Here is an 18,124-nt window from a genome sequence, read left to right as displayed (position 1 = left end):
ACAGTCGCTACGTGTCTTCCAGTTCAGTTGAACGTGGTTTTATGACCGGCTCTTTCATGGGCCATCAGCTAAAACCTTTATGAAGTGTAGGGATGAAGGCAAAGCGATGAGCAGAACGACTGTAGTAAACAGGGACAAACCAAGTGGTGTGAGCACGCTCGTGGAACGGATCGAACAATGAAGTTTGACTCAGGGGGCAGGAGAGGCAGAGCTAAGTTAAAACCAGGGGACAAATCTCAGTCCAAAGGATGTGCCAGAGACAGGGAAGAGTGATGGAGACAGATACACAAGAATCTTGGAGAGGAGCATGTGGTTGGTGAAGCAGCCATCACATTGCAGAGACGCGAAAGGGGCCAGGACACTGTCAGCCCTCCGTCAGTCCCCTCTGAGTCCCCTGGCTTCATTCGCAGGACATACTGTCACTTCGCTCCCCGACACTCCCTGCCTGATCACGTAGCTTCTCTAACAGGCACACAGACAGTGGGCTCCTATGTGAACGTTACAGCAGCTCGGATGCGCAGTGACAGGCACCCTGGTCCTTGGTTTAGGGCCAGGCACTGGGTGTGGAGGGTTCACAGTGCATGTGTCAGGTTTGTCTGAGAACTGGGGAGAAGGAAAGGGTGGGAGGACCCAGCAAGATGAACCCTCAACGTGCCTTCAAAACCAGAACTCTTCCCTGGTGCCTTTCGTCATCGGAAATGACCTCAGTGTAATGGCAACAGTGATTAGTAAGCTGATGATATGAAGAAAGCTCCTGGGAGGTAGACAGAGGCAGGGACTGTTATCCGATGTAAAACAGGGAAAAGTCAAGGTTAGGCAGGTTAAGATCATCCGGGTAGCTCATGTTGGAGTAGAACCCAGGTCTCTTCGCCCCCCAGTCCACGGAGCTTCCTCTGCAGTGTTCGCACGCAGCACAGCACACGTGTGACCGCATTGGCCTTGTCTCTGATGCGTGGATGAGAAATATATCTGGGGTCTGGCTGCACTGCATCACGGGAATCCTCGTTCCTGAGCAGAGGCCTGTACGGGGCCTTCTTCCCCCCATGTCTCCATGCTCCCTACTCCCTCCCCTCCTACGGCCCTCACGCACGCAAGCCTGGCTCCCTTGACAGTCCAGCCCTTGTATTGCCCCTTTTGTCGCAAGAGGGAGGGCCCGAGAAGCCCAGGCTTTTGTGTGTATTTGTGTTACAGGCAACCTCTCGTTTCTGCTGGTAATGAGAACATTGTGATTCTGATGAGCATGTCACCTGGGAGGGTGCACTCAGGGCTGTTCTGGAACTCAGGGGAGGAGGGGTGCTGGGCTGGGACTGCATAAAGAGGGGGGAGGGGCACCCAGATGGTGGCTTGGTCCAGTTCCAGCCCAGAGCCGCTCCGGAAGGTGGGGAATGAGTGCAGCCTCCGCTGGGCATCTGCTTGGGGCCAAGTGTCAAACTGGTATCTCTCCTCTGAAGGTTCCGTTTCAAATTTAATTTGCTAGCTAATGATGGTAAATTACCATTATTAATTGATGAGCGCTAAAATGCTTTGATTACAAAGCGCTATCTGTAATTTCTAAGGTAGTTAATTTCTGCTCTAACTCGGAGGACTAATCTGGGAGAGAAACAATAATAATACTAATAGTTTTTTTAATGGTTTGGACGAAGGCCTTCTCTGGGTCTGGAACACTGTCTTAGGGGAACATCTGTGATAGTCTCTGGCTTCTCACTCAATTAAAAAAACAGCTGTCCTTGTGCCAGGGGCACCCCTGGAGGAGGAAGGCCTCGGGAAAGACCTGGGTGTCTTTATTGGCCAGTGGGTGAGACAGAAAAGTGAGCAGTTATTACCTTGGAAGATAAGTGGTGTGGGAGGAGGGTGCCAGGGAGCTGTGGGGTCACAGGAGCGGGCTGGGCAGGGTCCCACGGGAGGTGAAGGAAGGATGAGCTGGACTATTCCGGGTAGATGTGGGGCAGGGGAGAGGCAGCCGCCTGGGAGAGGGAGCAACAAAGGGGTGTGTGTGTGTGTGTGTGTGTAAGAAAGAGAGACAGAGAATATACATTTGAAGAACCCCAAGTAGAGTATGTCTGGAAGGGTATCAAGAAATATAATTTGAAGGCCAGGGGGCTTTATTTAAAGAAGGTAAATTGAACACGCATTATCTCTCTCCCTGCCAAAACTCTATTAAAGGGAGGATAATGCGATTTTTATAAACACATAAGCCGTAAGGACAAACAGGGCAGGGGAGACACAGCAGTCACAGAGTTCTGGAAGCTGGACTGTATATGGCAGTATGGCGGTGGGGTAGCACAGTGGAGGGAGCCGAATTTTAATCTTTAAAAAAATGTTTTTATTGATTTTAGAGAGAGAGGAAGGGAGAGGGAGAGATAGAAACATGGATGAGAGAGAACATTGACTGGCTGCCTCCTGCATGCCCCCCACTGGGGATCGGCCCACTACCTGGGCATGTGCCCTGACCGGGAATCAAACCGGCGACCTCTTGGTGCAGGGTCGACGCTCAACCACTGAGCCACACCGGCCGGGCTGGACTTTAATCTTGAGTAAGCAGCGGGGAGAACGAAACAGGGAGATGATCTGAACCAGAGATTAGCCTCCGAATCTCAGGAATCAGAGGTAATGGGCCCTCTGGAAGTCGAGGACAGGGAGGATCTAAAGCCAGGAGGAGGAGTTCAAATCACTTTAAAGAGAGAGTTGGAACCCAGAGTGTCTCCCCATCTGTGTAAGAAGAAGGGTTCCCACTTCCACTCTGGCAGAAGACTCCAGCGTCATTCTGTTGCGGGGACGCAGCCTAGGATTCTGGAAGCTGCGGAAGACGTGACATGAGGACGACGGGCCGCTGGTGATTTTAGGCGGGGCGGTTTCATGGCAGTACGCAGTATTCAGAAGCCAAGGCGCAGTGTACCTGGGGCCCAGGAAGCAGTCAGCTGAAACCAGTTATTTCTCTTTTTTCCTTTTAATTTCTCTTTACTGTTGAAAGTATTACAAATGCCCCGCCCCCATTGACCCCCCTCCTCCTGGCTCTTGCTGTCCTCTATTGTCTGTGCCCATTGGTTATGCGTATATGCTTATTAGCTCCTCACTGTATCTCATCCCGGCCCCTCCCCCCTCCCCTGAATGCCCAGCTCTGTAACTGAAGGTAAACTCCATTCAAGCTCCAAGCCATCTCCTGGGAGGGAACTGTGTTCACCCAGGAGACCACTTAGTCACACAACATTGGGCTCCTACAACGACTGTGTGAGACCATTTCTAGGGATTCATGGGCCCTGGCCAATCCTATTATTATGTTCTTCGGTTGGTTATTTTTATCTTTTTTTTTTAATGCAAAACCTTCCGTGGGATGAAGTGCTGAGACTGGCCAGAGAAGCGGGTGTTGAATTACTTTGTCTTTCAAGTAATTTCTTAGCATGAACGAAGAGCTTTTCACCTGGAAAGATGAAAGCCTTCCTGTACGATGGACACGTGGCGCTGACCCGTCACTGGAGCCTGGTGGCGCAGCATTGCTGCTCCAGATGCCGGCCATTCGTTCATTCGTTCATCAGGTACCCACCCCCGTTAGAGTCGCCTGGATAAAAACAAGGAGCAGATACAGAAAGTGCTCTAGAGAAGCTTCCAGGAGAGGCCCAGGGATGGTTTGCTGTCCACATGGCGCCAGTCAAGGTAAAAGGGCTAAGGGAGCATGTTCTGGGAGGGTCTTCTATCCGAATCAGCCATCCCTGGGGCAACTAAGAGGAGGCGGGGTCCTGCAGGAGGTGTGCTGATTATTTTGCCTTGACATTGCTCCTCATGGGACCTGAGTGTGACCTCAGTCTTCCCAGGGCCGTATGGGTTGTGAACCCTCAACCTATGCAGCTACTTCCAGAGGAGCTGGGCCACCTGTGTGGAGCTAGGGTACAGAGGGGGTTCCATCGAAAGCTTGTGTTTGGAGTCTGTTCCGATGACCCTTTCTCTGCAAAGGGATTATGGAGTTGGGTTTCCCAGTAAAACGATGCTTCTGACCTGTTAAGTGCTCAAAGGGGTGCATTAAAATGTAAATGAGGAATCTCAGCCCTGAGGACTGGAATGCCCAGAGCTGAAACTCGAATCTCTGCAGCCTGCAGCCTCTGGTTTGAGATGTATCTGTGCCTAAAGACAATGACCCTCATGTTCCTCTAAGGTCCCTTTGGAAGGTCATCAAGCCACAGATCTGCATTGTCCTGTTCAGCAGGAATTCACTCTGAAGTATCTCCTTGCTGCAAACTTACATGTTCAGAAAACATGTAACAGCCCTGCCGGTTTGGCTCTGCGGTTGGAGCGTCGGCCTGCGGACCAGAGTCCTGGGTTTGGTTCCCACTAGGGACATTTAACCCCCCCCCAAAAAAAAGAAAACATGTAACTGCTGGGTATCTGAAGCAGACTTTCTGGTAGTCACAGTAAAAAATGTCATGAATGTATAGTTTATAAAATCTTCTTAAAAGCATTGAAGGAGGGTAAAATAGAGCAGCAAGGATTTATCAGCCCACCCTCCAAGGCAGCGGTTCTCAACCTGTGGGTCGCGACCCCGTTGGGGGTCGAACGACCCTTTCACAGGGGTCGCCTAAGACACATATTTCCGATGGCGATTCACAACAGTAGCAAAATTACAGTTATGAAGTAGCAACGACAATAATTTTAGGGTTGGGGTCACCACAACATGAGGAGCTGTATTAAAGGGTCGAGGCGTTAGGAAGGTTGAGAACCACTGCTCTAAGGGGAGGCAGTGTCGTCCCCAAGCCCTGGGACCGCAGTGGGTCACCGGCCGTGTACACACCTGATCCCTAACTAGACCCAGCTGCACCCTTCCACACACAGGCAATGCAAGCAAGTTGACCAAGTACCAGACAAAACACAGTTAATACAAACCCAGTCCCCAAACCCAAGCCCAACACAGCTCTTCCTGATAATTAAAATGTCAAGCGGACCTTCGTGTGGACATGTGAAAGTCTAATTCACGTGAGCTGGTGGCCCAGGAAACGTCAAGTCTCCTGTCTTCTACCAGGTGTTCACACGACAGCAGGCTGATTTATGAGCTTGTAATTGGGTAAAATCAAATCATGGACCCCCAGAAGATTTATAAGACCCCTCAGAAGAAGATGAGAAGCCTTTATTGAGAGACATTCTGGGACATGCAATAAGTTGAGAGATGTTCCGTGTTCATTGACAGAAGGAATCAAGACTGCGAAGTGGCCCATTCTTCCAACTTATTGGCGTCAACGCCATTCCAACACAAATTCCTTTTTTTTTCTTTCTTTTTTGGGTAGAACTTGACCAGCTGATTTTAAAATTTATTTCCAAGAGCAGAGAGTCAAGAGTAGCCGAACTCTCTCAAAAGAGTTGAAGAAAAAGAACAAAGTCAGAGGTATGGCCTGCAGATATCAGGATTTATTTCCAAACCACAGCGATCCAGACAAGGTGGCGTTGAGGCTGAGGGTGACAGGAAGACCCCACTGGAGAGTTGTCATTGCAGGTCATCGAGTGAGAACAGACTTCAAAATCAACAGCGCTGGGGAAGTTTATCATCCAAACGAAAAGGATATAAATATGTCCCTGCCTCATACCATAGATTGTGTCGAACCATTTTGTAGGTCAAAAACAGTCCAATGTAGGCAGAATTCTACCTGGTAAAAAAAAAATTCCAGGTAGATCAAAAACCTAAATGTAAACAATAAAACCACAGATAACACAGGAGAAGATTTGCAAGTCTGAGGATCAGAAAACAAGAGCAGCAATTTTAACGACCCAGGAACGATGGGTAACCTTGACTACATCAGAACCAGAAGCCCTCTTTATCAAAGTCACCTTAGAGGCAGAGACAAGCACAGAGTGCAGGAAGGTATTTTAAACACACAAAACTGATAAATGCTTTCTATGTAGACTATATAAAAATAATTCCTAAAGCCAGTAAGAAAATGACGGGCAAACTAGTAGAAAACCCATTCAAGGAGTTATACAGATCTTCCAAGCTTGATATAGTTTATCACACAAAATTTAAAAATTTTGTTTCTTTAACATCACCACCGATCTCATCAGAAAAGCCCTTGAGCATCGGAAAGCCGTCAAAGTTGGTGTGGCGGACACTCGTGTCTCAAAATTCTAATTTTCTTTCGAGAGCTCAAATTCTATCAATGGCTACAAACACTGTCGATTGTCTTCCCCGAAATGACAGGCTCACTTGGCTTACTTTTGCGAAAACATCTGCCAAATACCCACGTCTAAAAAAACCATAGTTTGTCTGTCACGGTTCTTGCAAGTCAAAATGGACCAAAGCAACGAGGTCAGCCTGACACTCGGTCACACAGCCCATTCCCTCCAGGCGACCACTGCACTTGGGTGACGTCCTTCCCCTTATCATGCCGAATTAGCCATGCAAGCACTCATAATAAAGGTGTGATCAAATTAATTTTTACCTTTCTGTCAAGTGAAATTGGCTTTTTTTTTTTTCACTGCGAGTCAAAGACACGTCTGTGAGTCCAGTTTGTTGCCATTGACTTGACCTGGGCTAAGTGGCTAAGTGTCTGCAGCTTGACAACCGTCAGTGCAAGGGTCCGGCAACGAAGGAGCTCCGTCCGATCTGCGGAGTCATATAAAATAATCTGGATTTTGTGGGGCCCCTGGGAAGGTCTCATGGACCCCTGAGGATCTGTGGGCCACAATTAGACAACCGCTGCTCTACATGGGGCATTTCCCCAACGTCAACAGCAAGACGATCATAGAAACATCTAGAATCCAGGTGTTCAGTTACCCTTCCTTTTCCGTCATGGGGTCGCTCAGGACCATCTGGCTGGGTTGGTCCTCAGGGACATTTTGACGAGGGTAGGGGATGAAACTCTTCTGACGGGATTCATTTGTACGCGGGAAGGACAAGCCTTTGGGACTGGGTGCGGTGAGGTCAAAGATGAAAAGAGGCAATTTCAACTTTCTTTAATTTTTTATTTTCATAAATGGAAGTTAACAGTAGGTTAGTTTTTAGACTGGATCCAACATTTCCTGTGGTCTAAATGTTATGGACCTACTTACCATGTTTTCTCGGTTAAGTTTCTTTTAGTACCAAATAACAAGAACCCCAACTGTCTTAAACAAACAAACAAACAAAAGGAGAGGATTTCATCAATGCAGGCCGGACTGGATTCCACAACCTGATGGATCGGACCGGTCCCTCAGCGGCTGTGTTCGGCGCCCTGGGGTGTCCGCCTCATTCTGAGTCTGACCTTTTTCATGAGAGGAGACGGATGCGTGTCCCGAGAGTTTTATCCACACACCACGTGAGTCAGAGGCAGCGAGAGTTTCATTCCCTGGGCCACCAGAGGTGGGCTCTAGTCTTCTGGGACAGAACCAGAACTTTTGTTCACCCCAAACCAAGAACTGTGGGCCAGGACAGGACTGTGCTGGTCGCTCGGGCCCGAACCACTGTGCCCTGTCCCTGGAGCAGATTTTCAGGGGGGTGGGGTATGATTTCCCTCCCAGGTGACAGTTTGGCTGTCATAACTGTGTGCGTGTGTGTATGTGTGTGTTCGACTGGTCTCTCACGGACAGAGGACGACACCAGCTTCCTCTTTAGAGTGGCTCGATCTTGGAAGACAAATAAGTGGTTCTGGGACCAGTCAGGAGTTCCGGGCACACCCCACTGGTAGAGGCAGAGTTGGAGCGGCGTCCCTGGCTCCTGACCTGGGAGACTCTCCTGATGGACAGCAGCACATCCTCAGCACGGAGATGTGAACCCCGACTGGCCTGCCTTGCTGTGAGCTCTGTGGCTACACACACCCCCCTGCAGAAAGGGACCCCATCAGTTTCCCCGGAAATGAGCCAGATCCATCCTATCTGAGCAAGAGAAGCAAAGGCGAGGGCTGCTGCCCGTCCAGCCAGGGCGCTGACCCCCTCTGAGCCCAGGCGGCCTCCACCACTCCCTGAGCATCACATGGGTCTATTGTGGCAACAACTTTCTAAGCACAGAACTAGGCCCCATGGCCAACAGGCATGACTAGGACAGTAGGCAAGAAACATCAACGTTGTGACTCGTCTCCGAAGAAGCTGGAAGAAAGCATGGCGTCCCTGCTTGCCTCCCCTCCCTGGCTTGGGAGGGGACCCGGTTAGGGGTTTGGTAGTAGCTGCGCTTCTCGGCCACTAACCCAGGTGACAGCAGATTTCTTTCACGGACAACTTCCTACTTTTTCCTTTTGCTTCATCTCTATTCCTGGGACACGACGTTTTCCTTGGCTGGGGGTCTGCTCCGCAACATCTTGGAGCACTTAGGCATGTGACTTTGATGTCCACATTCTGGGAGTGTGGACAAGGACACCGGCTTCTTTGGGCAGAATTTGGGGACAAAGCCTTCCCTTCCTCGTCCTTGGTTCCTAACTTGCCCTCACCTCTTGTCTGTCTTCAGAAACCTCCAGGACAGAGCAGAGGGAGGTGTTCGGGGATCTGAGGCAATCAATTCCGTTTATTACTGTCCCTCGGGGGACGCAGCAGAGCCAAAGGTCTAATTTACAAGTGACCCTCGATTTGAAACTTAATCGATTCCTGGAGAGCCGTGACCGGCTGGACCGTGGTCAGGCCGACTCCGTCCTCTGTGAGCACCGCTGTATCCATTCCAGTCCCTGCCTTGCCACCTAATCTCATGCCCAGAGTGATCCCAGCGAAACGAAACTGAAAACACAGGCAGCTCTTCAAACATCCGTAAACCACACAAGGAGAGTTCAGCAGAGGGGCCACGGCCCTGTTCTATTCAGGGGCTCTGTGTCTTTTGGACTGAAACAGCCTAGACAATGTTTGTCCAAATGTTGTTGTTTTTTAAGGATATTTTTGAGCATATTTTCCTGTTTATTTTCAGATAGCGTGGGAGGGAGGGAGCGAGAGAGAAACATCGAAGTGAGAGAGACGCATCGATTGATTGCCTTCTGCACGACCCTGACCGGGGCCGGGGACCGGACCACAACCGAGGTACGTGCCCTTGACTGGAATCGAACCCACGACTCTTTGGTCTGCGGGCTGATGCTCTAACCACGGACTGAAACGGGCCAGGGCCAAATGTTGTTTTAATGAAGTCTGAATTGAAGCCATCTTCTTTTGGTGATAAATCTTTTTTTTTTTGAATGTCTTTATTAATTTTGTGGCTTTTGTTTTTGTGTGAAGCCAAAAGGAGAAGCGATAAAAGATATGAAAATAGCCTTGGCCCTGTGGCTTAGCTGGCTGAAGCATCATCCCGACGTACACCAAAATATCCTGGGTTTGATTCCTGGTCAGGGCACATACCTGGGTTGCGGGTTCGGTCCTCAGACAGGAGGTAACAGATGGATGTTTCTCTCTCTCCTCGCTCTCTCCCTTCCTGTCTTTCTAAAAATCACTAAAACATATCCTTGGGTGAGGATTAAAGAGAAAAAGATATGAAAATAATGAGACGATCAAAAAGAAGGGATATAGCAAAAAGAAGGGTTCATCATGGACGAGAGAAAATGATAGTTGAGAAATATTCCATTTGAGGAGGTCAGTGGGACATTCAGGGTTTGAGATGGCGGCAAGTTTATTTATTTATTTATTTTTTCATCCTCACCCGAGGACATTTTTCCATTTTTTGCTCAGATAGAGCAGGAGGGAGAGTGAGGAAGAGAGAGAGAGAGAAACATCGATGTGACGGGACACATCGAGTGGCGGCCACCCGCACGACCAACCAGGGCCGGGGACAAACTGCAACCGAGGTACGTGCCCTTAGCGGGAACCGAACCCGGGTCTCTCTGGACCGCAGGCCGACGCTCCAACCGCTGAGCCAAACTGGCCAGGGCAAGATGGGGGCAAGTTTAAGAAGTTTAAAGCTAATTGGTGCTACATCTAACAGTGACTCTCAGCTGGGGGCAAACTGCATTGTCAGGATCTGGGTATTGTGGGCTGTTCCAAGGCGGAGGGCAGAGGGAGGTGCTGCTGGAATTTGGGAGGAGGCCAGGGATGCTGTGGAATATTCTGCAACAAACAAGGGTCTGACCGAGATGCACTGGTGTGTTAACGGGTGTTTCAAACCGTGTTAAAATTCGGGTCATTTCTTCGGGAAAACAAAAGGGCCGTTGAAAGCTAGATTTCCAGGAATGTCTCTCAAAGTAGTCACATGGCACGCGACGCCGTTGGGGCTTTGGGGGAGGAAAGCAGGCGGCGCCCTCTTCCACGTTGCTGTCTTCGTCGTCGGCGAGTCCGCCGCGGCAGTAAGTCAGCCGAGGGGCCTGGGACCGAGATCCGGGTCCTCACCGCTGACAATTGTCTCAGTGTAGCTCGGGTTGTAAATACAAGTTTGGGTTATGACTCTGTGGGTTGTATTTACGGTAGAAAAGTCATAAAAAGTGAGGCGGCCCACACATGGCGCGGGGTAACGGCCGCGTGGGCAGAACTTACACGCCCCTCCTCGTCCTCGCTGTTTATCTTGGCTCTTTCCATTTCCTGCGCAGCCAGCCGATTGGATTTTCATAATTGCTTCTGCATTTCTTGTAATTTATACTCATTTCCCAGAACCCTCGAAAGGGCGTGTTGTGCCGCCCAGCGCAGACCCGAAGCTCACCCACAAGCAATGAATAGGTGCTTGGTGGTGGTCGTAGTCACAGCAGTTCTGGTTCAAGGTCTTAAAGGGCAACAGCATCTAAAAGCATCAGGACATTTTTTTTCTGATGTCCTCTTCCCCAAGGACGAGTCTGTGGTGCTTAATCCTTTGAGACGGTTCTGGTAGCTTTTTGGGTTCAAGAAGCTCCTTAATTGCCACCTTTCTTAGCATTTGATGTGTGTGAAACGTGTCTGAGTTCAAAAACAAACACACACAACTGTCAGTATTGAAGTGGCAGCCCTGATCCTAACGCACAGAAGCCTTTTTCTCTGTATCTTTCCAGTTCCTCGTGAGCACATACACACAAGTGGAGACATTTCACTCTATTTTATTTTGAAAACTGGGAAGCGAGGGGCTTTATGCACACGTGTGTCTAGGTGGGAGAGTGGGAATTCCGTACAAGTGGATGAAAATGAAGAGCCCTGGCCGGTTAGAGCATCAGCCTGCGGTCCAGAGAGACCCAGGTTCGGTTCCCACTAAGGGCACGTACCTCCGTTGCAGTTTGTCCCCGGCCCTGGTTGGGGTCGGGTGGGTGGCAACCAGTTGATGTGTTTCTCTCACATCAATGTTCCTCTCTCTCTCTCTTCCTCCCTTTCCCCTCCTGCTCTATCTGAAGATAATTGCAAAAAAAAAAAAATGTCCTCGGGTGAGGATAAAAGAGAAAAAAGAAAATGAAGATGGAAAGAGGCCAAAAGGGATGACATCTCTTCAAGGGGGACTGGGTCTTTCATTCAGAGGCATAGATCTGGTCCATAGTAGGTGCTCACTGAACTCAGACAGTGCCACCAGGGCAGAGGAACAGGAGACGCAGTTGTGTGTGGATTTGCGAGTCCAATGCCTCTCTTTTTGTAATTCCTTGAAAGCCCGGGCAATGGAGTAGGTTGCACATACCCCACGAGAGGAGAGATACCGGTTCCGCAGGCCCTGCTGCTATGACGTCCTACCGCTGCCGGCTGGCAAAGAGGTCACTGCTGAGGCACATGTCCCCAGGGACCCTGGGTCATCGCAGTAGAGAAGACACTACTGTGTTTAGGTCGGGTTGTTGCTAATTGCACTGATTACTCATGCTGCTAACATTTCCCTTGCTTAATAATCCACTTTTAATTTTCCCCCAGGCGGTTCTTAGTTCCCACAACACAGCAATGATTAAATCTGTTCAGACGGCGGTGCGTGCGGCTGCGGTCTTCGGCAGTGGGTGAGCTATATTCATTTAAGTTAGAGGTGGTGTCAGCAGGCACCTCAGGAATAAAGACGAACTACCGCCCTGGCCGGCTTGGCTCAGCGGTTGGAGCGTCGGCCCGCGGACCAGAGAGCCCTGGGTTCGGTTCCCGCTAAGGGCATGTACCTCGGTTGCAGTTTGTCTCCGGCCCTGGTTAGGGTCGTGTGGGTGGCAGCCACTCGATGTGTCTCTCTCTCTTCCCCCCTCTTTCCCTTCCGCTCTATCTGAAGATGAATGCAAAAATGTCCTCGGGTGAGGATAAAAAAAAAATTAAAGACGAATTACCGATGTTCCTCTGAGCTCCCTCCTCCCTTTGCTTTGCCAGCTAATCGTCAGGATGACATTCAGGGGACGGGTTTTGTCTACATATGACAATGGCCATTCCTCCGGTAACATAACCCCGAGTGGTTTATTCAAAACAGGACCAGGGCCCTGGCCAGTTTGGCTCGGGGGTTAGAGCATCGGCCCTTGGATCAAGGAGTCATGGGTTCGATTCTGCTCATGGGCACGTACTTGGTTGCGGTTCAGTCCCCGGCCCTGGTCAGGATCGTGCAGGAGGCAACCAGTCGATGTGGCTCTATCACATCAATGTTTCTCTGTCTCCCTCCCACGCTGTCTGAAAATGTATGGAAAAATATCCTTGGGTGAGAATGAAAATAAACAAAAAAATAAATAAAAATAAATAAATAAATAAAACAAGACCAGAAAATGTGGCTGTTTTCAAAAGGCCTCTCTTGTCTGATGGCCCAGAAATCTGTATTCTAGGGAATGAGCCCCAGCGCCCTGTCCCCGGCTCCCACAGGGCTCCTCGAGGGTGGGGGTGGGGTGGGGAGAGACTGTCCTGTGGCTGGGAGCTGGGATTTTACCCCTGTTTCCAGGGTTCAGAAGAAGCCTGCTGGTGTCTAGAAAAGACTGGGAGGAATGAATCTTTTAAAAAAAAATTATTTCCGTGTTGGGGATTCATTTCCTTTCAAAAGTACTCTGTGTCTCCCTTTTGACAAGGGGACTTGGAAAAAGGTCTCTCCCTTGGCCTTGGGGATTCACTATGTTCTGTCTGTCCTTGGATGCCCGGGAGGAGTCCTGTCATTAAAGTCCCTCCTGGCCCCGGGAGCCAGGCCACCTCTCCTGGCCCTGCTCCTACAGGTTATGCTGTCTTATGCCCTCTGACACTTAGTCAAGTGGTTCCCTCGTCACCTGTTATTGTCTGATTACTCCTGTTGTCACGAGACCCAGCCAGGTTGACCGCCCCTGGGCAGTGTCCTAACATGCCCTCCCCACCCCAGTGGTTCGGGCTCCTGGCCCCAGCAGTCACCTGTCACAACCACCTCTGCAAACACCTGTGTGCTTGTGGGACCAACTTCCCGCAGGTGGCCCTCAGGGCCCTCCTCTTGGGGCTGGGCCTTACCTAACGTTTCCTGGAGGTTTCAGTTGGTCTTACCATGTGCCGTGGGCCCATTTTCAAGGGAGAAGAAGGGAACGTGTTTTCCCAGATGATTAAGTCCGAGACGTGTGGGCACAGGCGCTGGAGACAGACTGAGCCCAGGGGAGGCAGGCTCAGCATGCTGGGCCTGTAGAATATTCTCTGCCAGAGCCCATAGGTGGCACTAGAGACTTGCCGATCTGGCTCCCACGGGCGCTCGGGGGCTGAGGGAGCCAGGCGGGAGACAGTCCTCCTGGCTGATCAAGGGCCCAACACCACAGACATGACCCCTGCAGGGGCTGCCCCACACCCCATGATAGTGAAGGGCGAGATGAAGAATTCCAAGCGGGCGGGAGACAGGGAGGACAGAGAGGAAGGGGAGGAAGAGGCGATCAGGAACATGTCCCGGGAGAACAGGTTCCCAGCTCCCCACAGGACTCACAGGAGGACGTCAGTCCTTCAGGAACTTTTATTAACGTATAGAAAATGTGTTTAGAAAAGGAACTATACAGAGGCTCAAAGCAACCAGGACTAAAAATACTAGTTAACAATGGTTAACAAGCGGAGATTCCAGTCTTCGAGCTACAGCCGTGAAGTTGGGGGAGGCGGTCCGTTTGCTCCCTTCTGTGTGTTTCCATCCCGTCTTAGTTCACGGCGCGTACGCGGCCTGAGGAGTGTGCGCTCCGTTCGCCTGCGTTTCCGCCTCCTTCCGGCCTTTCTTTCAATTGACTGCTTTTCCAAGCACGTTGTAGCTACAAAGTCAGTAAGTCGGTCTTTGTTATTTTGACCTGAATAGGCTGTTAAAGGTTACATGGCAAATGCAAACTCAGGGGGGTGGGAGGATCCGGTGTTGGTGATGTCTCAGAACAACCATCTCGCGTGGGTGTCAGCGGTCTGAGCCCTGGACGACGCCTCCTTCAATGTCACAGTGACTTGTGTGGGGTGCCGGCACGCCTCTGGGCTGGAGTGTATTTGGGGTTGGAGTAATGGGGGTGTGAATGACAGGAAGGAGGCGTCTGTGTTAACCAGCACTCGCGCACGTTCTGACCTGGCGCCCGTGGGAACACGATGTGAGTCTGGGCCCCAAAGGGGGTGTGCGTGGGGAGGGGGCGTGGGTCAGGGAACACCTTCTCGTTTGACACGATTGCATTGACCATGGTATCTGATGCGTCTCACACAGGGGTGTCATTGCTGCTCAAGGGGCCCCCCATGGCAGAGGACCGCGGTGTGCAGAGTTCTCTCTCGGGGAGACTTTTCTATTCCTGTCTGTAGAAATGTCATTCAGTGAAAAGAAAGGGTCCATTTCTGGGGTTTGGGATGGCAGCTAAAAATACAAGTTACCAAGAACTGACATCCTCTTTATTTCCCTAAAGTGGCAAAGAGAGTTGAGATTGTAGCCAACCATCCTCTGCGCTCCTCGGCCCCCTGGGGAGGCGGGACAGGGAGGGGAGGGGAAGGGAACCAGGGAAGTGTGCATGTGTCTCCTGCCGCTGTGACGCCGGCACGGCACGGAACCGCCTGGGCCCCCACTCTCACCTGCATGTGGTTACACTCCAGTCGGGGTTCTGGCGTGGATTTAACAACGTGACGTGCACCGAGCCCTCAGCCAGTGTCTGGGAAACAGCAGGTGTGCAGTGTGCCGACTGTCAGCCTTCCTTCGGGGGGAGAACCAAAGCCTAGACCAGACTGCTCTCCGCTGTTACTCATCGGCTGTGTGAACACGAGCCAGCCCCCCACCCTTCTGGGCCTGGACTATGAAATGAGAGCGGTGGTCGGAGATCTTGAGTCCCTCCAGGGCTGAAGGTGTGTTCCCAATGTTTGCCCATTGGAGGCAGTGTTGAGCCCGTTAATGTTCAATGGCAGGATGTTAAAAAAAATAACCCAGGGTTTCCCTGGGGGCTGCTAAACCATTGCTGGGAAGAAAATAATAGTTCTCACCCATGCATTTGCCTCCTGGCCATGTCTCTGGACCCCTACCCTCTCTGTGGCTTAGGGGTCCCAGGCCTCGTGGGACGTTTGCCTTCCATGAACCCATGGGGCCAGTGAGCCAATGCAGCACCTGGGAGAGCCCACGCCGACCAAGTGTTCAGTGTGTCTGAACGGGACAGTCAGCGAGAGCCCAGCCTCCCAGCCGACCGTGAGGAGCTGCTCTGAGAAGCGAACGGAGGGGCAGAGCTGTCTGAGGAATGAGCACTGTGTGGCTTGGATGCTCTACAGTCGCCTGGTTGAGCTTGGGGGGGAGGGAGGGCTTCCGGTTTGGAGAAAAAGCAACACTGTCCAGAGACTGAGAGGCTCGCCAAGGACATTTGGACGATAAAGTGCTGCAGGTGCAATGACGTCATGCTTCAGGCAAGGGATGACCTCAAAAAATTAATCGGAAATGCTGCAGGTGACGAACCAGGCTGGTGGCCGCTTCGGAAGGAAAAGTGAGGTCCAGCCGGGATGGCTGAGCAGCTAGTCTCTGTGCAGAGGCAGGTCCCCGGGACAGTCGCCTCTTCTCAGGGAGGTTGGGGGCCAGAGAGCAAGGAACTAACGAGGGCCCCTCATGTCCGGTCTCTGCATTTTCACGGGGGGACCACCTGGAGAAGCCACACTTTTAGTCTCTCGTGATCCATCGGCTCATTTTTCATGTGACTTGGAATCGTACATTTCCCGTCTCCTTCTTCCCAGCGGTTTCTCCAGCTCGGAGAACACAGGGTGGACCCAAGCAAACTCCGGGTGGGACAGTGAGGGCGAACAGAGCCACTTTTTCAAACTGGACCGGAAGAGTGTTTTCCCTACTTGCTTTCAGGGGTTTTCATTTAATCTGGGCGTTCTCATTAGCCTGGCGGTGCCCACATGGTTGAGGAAAACCTCGTCACACCTGTGCGGGGTCGTGGACGAAACACAGGCTGGAGGAAGCTTCAGGCATGCGGCCCAAGGACCCGGAGGTGCAGCCAGTCCAGAAGCCAGCCCTGCGACTCACCTTTGCTCAGAGCAGAGGACTCTGTCATGTCACCTGGAGGAAGGACCACCCAGGGAGCCCGCAGAGCCCGGCCTGCAGCTCCGTGAACCTGGAACTGTGGGCAAGAGGCAGACTCCCAACGTCACAGATTTGCCCCAGGCCTCTGAAATCCAAGGCTCCTCTTGTAAGTTTGGGGCACGTGGAAGAAAATGGTCCCAGCATCTGCGAGATTAGGGGGATGGAACCCAAACTGGCATCTTCCACAGGCTCCTTTTCAGGGTTTTAAGATCGGACAGCGAGGAGCAAGACGACTGTCTCCTTCGGAGGGAAGACACGGGAGCGGGAAGAAGATTGAATGGGAGTCTGTTGATAAGAAAGAAGCCATAGAAAAGCGCATATCCTGAGTCAAGTGGCCCCACCTTTCCTGAAATTCTGGGTGGAGGTTGAAAAAAAGAAAAGAAAAATGTTTTCAAACCCCAGGAGTGTTTGCAAACCCGGGCCACCAGCTAGCTGGTTTCAACCCCCTCGGCTCGTGCAGTGTCCTCACAGGTTCCGTCTGCTCCTCCAGAGGAGAGGACAGCGGGGAGCTCGTACACCCGTTCTCCACGGAGGCTCTGCACAGGGGCTCGTGGAGAAGGTTCCATGATGACCTGTTGTCCTTCCGTCTACAGCTCTGTTCTGGGATGGGATCTGAAAAGTCTAAATGTGGTTGGGATTGTTTGGTTTGGCACTGAGCTCGTTGGCGACCTTGGTTCTCCAGGTCTGTCTTTGAAAGACCAGCTCTCCGTGTGCAGGGAGCTGGTGGATTCCCAGGGGGAAGGGAGCAGGTGTGAGGTCTCTTACCTCTTTAGGAGGAGTGGGTGTGTGAGGGGTCAGTGGATTGAACAGCGGAAGTTTGCTCTGCATTTCTCTGCGGCCATTAAACCCCCCCCCAAAAAACAGTTCTGTGCAAATCCGTTGGCCAGTTTTCCTGAGTCCAGGTTTGGTGTGGGTTCTCCTGGTAACCAGAAGGAACTTGCTGTCCTCACCCCCAGGATCATTCACTCCGGTTGCAGGAGGGGTTGTGGTGGTGACTGCCACCTGGTGGTGCCACTGTGCAAGCCTCCCTCTTCCAGTTCAAGCTGGTCTACAGACCAGCAGGACTTTTCCACAGATTCATCTTCACCATCCCCCCGCCCCCTCCCCCTTTTAGATCCAACTCCTTCACCTTCCAGAAATAACTCTGGAGAATGTGAGTTCCCTGTGCTGGCAACTAGCGTTTCCTGATGGGGAAACGCAAGAAGAAGACGCTCTGGATCCTGGGACTAGGCAGTGGGTCTGTTGCAGTCGTTGGTGGGCTTTTTGCGTGTTTGTTTTCGTAGGTGTGCGTTCTGACGCGTCTCCAGTCAAATTGCCCCTGGATGGGGTGCACGTGGGCGCCTTCTGTGTCCCCCGAAGGAAACGTTGGTGCTTAGGGGAGTGTTCTGTGGGTGCTGCCCCCCACTGGATCCGCCCTTGGGAAGAGCACCCGTGGGGGGGGGGGGCCGGCAGGAATCAGTGAGGGAAGGTGGGAGACCTTGAGTCTGGTTGACCACGGGCCTTGGGGAGAGAAGGGGTACGATGCCTCTCAAAAAATGGTACAAACTCCTGAGACAATTACTCCACTTAATAAAAGGAATCTATAAATCATGTTATAGAAGGTTGAGTGAGCTCATCTTCGAAGTGCCTTCCTTGCTTTAGAATTCTTCAGAAGGAATCTGGGCGATGCTGCCGAGACTATTTATAGAAAATGCTCCACAGGGGAGGACGCTTCGAGGAAGAGGCAGATCTGGGTTTCCGCGGCTGCGTCTTGGCTTTCGCCCGAATGGCCACATGAGGATTCGGAAGCCTTCTCTGTCTCAGTCCCCTTGACGGGATGGGCTGTCTGGGTCCCACCCAAGTCCCGGGCTCTGCTGTTGTGGACAAAGTGAGTGC

Source organism: Molossus molossus, unplaced genomic scaffold, assembly GCF_014108415.1.
Source record: "Molossus molossus isolate mMolMol1 unplaced genomic scaffold, mMolMol1.p scaffold_m16_p_20, whole genome shotgun sequence".
In the NCBI taxonomy this organism is placed as follows: domain Eukaryota; kingdom Metazoa; phylum Chordata; class Mammalia; order Chiroptera; family Molossidae; genus Molossus; species Molossus molossus.
The sequence above is the reverse complement of the archived record's forward strand: the minus strand, read 5'-3'. Positions refer to the sequence as shown.